Below are 6,000 nucleotides of genomic sequence, written 5' to 3'. Positions count from 1 at the left end.
TCTCTTGAACAAAGAGCCTTGTCCTTTTCCCTATTCTGTTACACAGACATATCAAGGAAATAGCAATGGAAGAAAGAGTCAAACTAAAAAAAAATAGAAGAAGGGGGAGGGAAAAAAAAAGTTCTGCCAAACCAATTCCACATCCACCTTTTGATGAGGAATCACAAGGATTTGTGCTTTTCCTGTAGACCAGCAGCTACCCATCTTTGTCATTCAATGTACAAATATCAGTGAGAAGTGAACTTCAAAAAGTTTTCCCAGTCATAAGCTTCCAAAAAGTGATGCTTAGCCAAGCCTCTCTTTTATTATGAAGATCATCCTGGAGATCTCACAAGAAAATAACTTTTCCAAGAGCAGAAAATAGAACAGGGAGGCACCTTTTTTCAGAAGCACAATAATTGTAAGGCCAGACTGTTGGGCCGTCTAGCCTGACCTATTCTACAGCACAGGCCATAGAATGAAATTCCACATGGGTTGGGATCCAGATCAGGCTAGCAGTGGCTAGAGTTGCTAAAATCACTGAAAATAATAGGGTTGGAAGGAACCTCTGGAAGTCATCTAGTCCAGCCCCCAAGGCAGATTCATCCCTATCCAAACCATCCCAAAGAAGTGCTTGTCTAACCTGTTCCTAAAACTACACAATCCACCATGTTGCCCAACCCTACAAGGCATATTGCCCCCAAACACCAAAATCACCCTAACCTGCCACAGGTAAAGCAGGGGAGCTATGGCATATAACAAAGTTTGAAGCAAATGGTCTAGGTCAGCAGTGCTCAACCTCTGGGTCATGGGCCAGATACAGCCTGCAGAGATGCACCATTTGGGCTGTTGGGAATTTGGTGGTAGGGGAGCAATGGCGGTATTGATTGCCAGTCCCCTGCTCCCAAATTTCCAAACCCATGGGAAACCTTTGGTGCCTAATGATATGGCTCTGCTCACTAGATCCCTGGTCCATGGTGTGCAGGGTCAGGTCAACACATCATTGAATCATATAGGTGGGGTGGTGAAAAGTTGATGTACAGGACCACATCCTTATACTAACCCTATGCGTGGATCCAGCCTATGAACTGGCTCTGCACAACTCATCCAGCCCAAGGGGGCAAAGAAGTTGAGCACCACTGGTCCAAATCGTGATATGCACATCATAAAGCCAGCATTTGCCATGTTTTTTTCAGCAGATGCAGCTTAGAGACCAAAGATGGAATGGACAGAAAAAATGCAACACCTTTTCACTTCACACACTGACTGGGCTAGGTCATGGCTAGGGCCATTCATGCGGCACCGCAGTGAAAGATACCTGGATGCAACTTAGTCTGGACTTATTTTATGCCTAAATTGAGGGCATCACTGCAAATTAAGAGAGGTAGCATTGTAAAAAAAGCAAACAGGCAACAGCACATACAGAGATAAAGAAAGGAAAAAGAGTGTGCTGTGCTCATTCCAATCTGAACTCACAACATTGTTTTACCCTGTACTGATCTCTCAACACTTATACTTGGACTAAGCATGAGAGAGCCTTTTTTTTTTTAGGAAATGAGATTCTGATATTATGACCTCATGGCAAATTTTTCATGTTATCTCCTTTCAGCAGCCTGGAAATGACCCTGTGAGTTCCCACAATGCAGGAGTCCTAGTGCTTGCGGTCTTGTTAGTAGCTTGGCACCATCCTTGACAGATTTCAGGCATCCTTTTCATTCTGAGGCTAATCGGCAAAAAGAAGTCGGGTAACAAGCATTGCAAAATGAACCCACAAGGGGGCTACAGACCTAATTAGAATCTATCTAGCTCAACTTCTAGTTAAGCTACAAAAAGCTCAGTTAGCTAATATGCACACCACACACTCATAATAAACTCACTTGGCATTTACCCAGTGTTTGAAGATCACAAAGTGTTTTAAAAAGTCAGAGGAGTTGTCTCAGGCAGTCCTGAGCCCATGTGAGCATGGCAACTGGCTTGTCTTGTAATGGTGACAACCAGATCGGAAGGCAAGGGATGTTGTGCTTCAATTCACATGGTCATGTGAGCACCTAATACTCAGTGCAGTCCTCTAAAAGCAGTGGTCACGTACAGAGGTCACAAAATGCACAGGGGACTTTATTCTCTGCCTGTCAGAGAGAAGGTCAAACACAGGCTAGGAGGAGAGTCCAGCTAAAGTGCTTGTGTTAAGATAGATTGTAGTATATATTGAACTACAGAAAATAATGTAATTAGGGCATGACCTAGGCGAAGTTAACAGATATTGGTCACCACTTCCTATTTGTTGTAGATGGGATTTATTCGTCATGGGCCCCCGCAGCCCTGCACAGGTTCTGCACTCTTTGATAGGTTTTTCCTACACAGAGCAAACTGTAATCCCTCTGACTCTGTGGGGTCCTGGTCCGTCCATACTGCACTAAAGTGTGAATGCAGTGTAGACATGCCTGCACAATGCTAGCTTCTTATCCAAGTGCCACAAAATACAGCAATGCTGACACAACCACATACATGCCCAGGACCCTTGAAAGGTTTGTACAGCTCAAGCTGAAATCTCTGCCACAACATCTTCACTGCTCTTGTTACCTAAGCTGTTTCAACTTAAGCAACAACATATCTCTTCTCCATGTTGTGTGTAGAACAGCAAAACTCCTTAACCTGTGATGTGGTGAGTACAGCACTCAGCTGGAGAGTTGCACCACTGAATAAGGTATGGATCCTGGAACCCAGGTCTCTTGCTTTTTGGGTAAGTGCTCAAAGCACTCAACCGCTGAGCTAAAACATAGGAGTGCCCTCCTCCTTTGGCATCTAACACACATTAGTCATGGATTTTTGTCCAGCTACAATGTTGTTAGTTATGTGTGCTGGCCATGCATACATATCTGCATACCCACCTGGTAAGCGTGTTACCTACTGTTCGTGTTCAGTTTACGTGCTTGCATTTATGTGTTCTCATCTTGAAAGTAGTATAATTGTAAACTAAATTATATGCAAGTGCCAAAAAGGCCACTTACCGTATTTACTTGAATACAAGATGAGATTCGCCCCCTCTGCCCAACCAGCATGGGGAAAAATGCCTCCCATTTTACCTTCACTTACAAGAAAACCTCATTAGATACATTTTTTATCATTAAACTTCTGCCAAAAGCAGCAGGTGTTCAGCAATGGAATCCAACTATACACGTAAATGTGGCCAACACAGAGCATGGCTATAAAACATACAGCCCACATCAGTAAACACGCTAATGGAAATCTTTGACAAGGATAGGTGAGTATAGCCATCTGAATAAGATGCCCTTTGAATAAAGTCCCCTTCAGCCCCAACTCTTTTCCAAGTCATAGTGAGCCATCATACTGCATACATTTTAACTCTCTCTTCACTCCCACAGCTGGACCACATCTTTCTTTCCCATTTCTAATTATTCCTATTTATTCATTGGCCTTAAATGTCTGCAAAGATCACCAAACAGGGCCCAAAACAGTTGAGCCAGAATCCCTCTATTTCCTCAGCCTATTGCATCTAAGTGGGGCCTCACCCTCCATGAGGTGGAGATAGACTAGGTTGCCCTGCACCTCATCTGTATATATATATTTGGAGGACCTGGGACTCATGAAAAAAACACCCAGTTCCAGTCATAAGTAGGGGGCTAATTAGTACATAGATTCTTTGTTGAGGGGCATCTGGAGTACACAAACATGCTGAGAAGTGCTGAGCTATCGGGTCCCCGTGGCTTAAAATGTTGACTCTATGGGGGCTCAGCCCAATGTACTATATGGCAATTCATAAGCCTTTTGTCTTTGGACTAATATGCATAGTGGGTACATCTACACGTCACCCTATGGTGATACAGCGACATCACCATATAGTGCACTACAGCAATGGACTGAACACATGTAGCATACTGCTACAACGGCATAGATGCAAAAGCTAAGCACGTGCTGCCTTCATGGCTCAGTAACAGCCCGTACTCCATTCTGTTTTAGCACTTCCAGAAGGAAGTACTAAAGCACAGCACCATAGCCATGTCACTGTACAGCAACATGTAGATGTGCCTAATTTGTACTATCTATAAGTAGATATAAAAATGTTCTTTAAAAGTGTATTTCTGGAGTACATGTACTAAAACTTGCAGCAGTTCCAAAAAAGATAAAATCTGTTGATTCTGGGTGGACTAAGTCAATGGATACTATATGCAAATAACTATACATTTATTTCAAGATAAGTGTTTTCAAAGTTGCTCCTTACTTCCTTGTGCTTACAGAGAGTAGGGTCTGACAGCAAGGATGTGAGGAAGAAGCTGAAGGGGAGGGAAGTTGATCAGGCAAACTGCCCAATAGATCCCATAGATTTATTTTTCCTACTGTAGCAGTGGGAGGAAGGGAGGAGGGGGGAGGACAAATGCAAGACACACTTCCGATAATTACTGGAAAATTATAACAAATTGATACATTTGTCATATATATAAAATATAATTATTGTGGGGGATCATCTTATATTCAGATTCATCTTATATTTGAGTCAGTACGATAGCTGAAAGTCATGCAAAGTAAAACAGAATTACACTGTTTCTCTGCTCACTTCCCTTGCCACTAGCCTTTTCTGAGAACTTTTGTCAAGGGTTATCTTGCCTGTACTAGATGTTTCAGAATCTCATCAGTTCCAGGTCTTGCAATAGGCATGGAACATTGTTAATCTATTCAACTTCCAGTAATCTATCCACAACTTAATATTTCCATTAAATTAGGGGACCAATATCACTTGAGAAGCCCCTGTCCCTGAAGTGTGTCACATAACTTTCAATTCCAGCAAATCTTAGGGCATGTCTACACCATATTAGACAGTGCTATGGGGTGACTGCATTGATACATGCCTGCCCATTCACATGCGAACCATATGCTAAAACATATTATGTAAGTGGTGGTTGGGCAGCCCTGGGTGTGCCCATGGCTATCGTCATCATGCCTGAAAGCCTGAAATTGGTGCCAGACCTATCCTGGATTCTTCAGAAAAAATCTGCCTACATGGGGGTTTTCCCCATGTGATGTACAAAGAACAGCCAGTAGTCAAGGTGTGTTTTCAGTTCTTGCATGTCCTAATGCCTAGCACTGCCCAAGGCACTGGGACATGGCCTCAGATTTATTGCTTCCCATCATCCTGTGCTACTTTATTCCTTGCTCTGTTTCAGGAAGATCTGTGAAAAGAAGGTGGTTTTTTTTTATTCCTTCATTATTGAGGCCAAATCTACCAGAGGAAATGTCATGTGTTCATAACATACCTCAGGCAATTGGATCTGCTATTTCAGATATAGCCTGTCAACAGAAAATAATTGCTTCTATATTTGAATAGACATTACCGCTAGCAATCCAGTCCACTAAGGGATCCATACATCCCTTTTCTGAAAACTATCAGAACCAAATTTTCCCTCTCATAGTAGGGCCTTTATATGTCTTCATGGCAAGTCTATGTTTGCTGGACCTATGCTTACAGCAGATTGCTAATTTTTATAGATTCATAGATTTTAAGGCTGCAAGGGACCTCGGAAGATCATCGGGTCCAGCCCCCTGCACCAGGCAGGAAAAACAGCCGTGGTCAGGTGACCCCAGCAAGGAGACCGTCATGTCTCCTTTTAAAGATTTCAGGGTAGGTGATTGCACCACCTCTGCAGGGAGCTTATTCCACAGTCTAGACACCCTGACTGTGACGAATTTTTTTTCCTAAAGTTGAATCTGAAACAGTCTTTCAGGAGTTTGTGGCCATTTCTCCTGGTTTTACCCAAGGGTGCTCTGGTGAAGAGTTGTTCACCGAGCCCTTGATATACTCCCCTAATATAAAGTTACTTAAGATCTTGAATGCTTCCTTCTCCATAGTTTTCATTTTATTTATATTGAGTGGCATAATTTTTATCACTTGAACCCTAACTCAATAAAGTTGAACACAGGCATTACAGTCATACCTTATGTTTGCTCTTTGTAGATTTTGATAAGCAAGGTCCATCCATGTTTTCATCCTTTCTTGAATGTTCAACA

This window comes from Crocodylus porosus, unplaced genomic scaffold (genome assembly GCF_001723895.1).
Source record: "Crocodylus porosus isolate Cpor-Errol unplaced genomic scaffold, CroPor_comp1, whole genome shotgun sequence".
NCBI classification, from domain to species: domain Eukaryota; kingdom Metazoa; phylum Chordata; order Crocodylia; family Crocodylidae; genus Crocodylus; species Crocodylus porosus.
The sequence above is the reverse complement of the archived record's forward strand: the minus strand, read 5'-3'. Positions refer to the sequence as shown.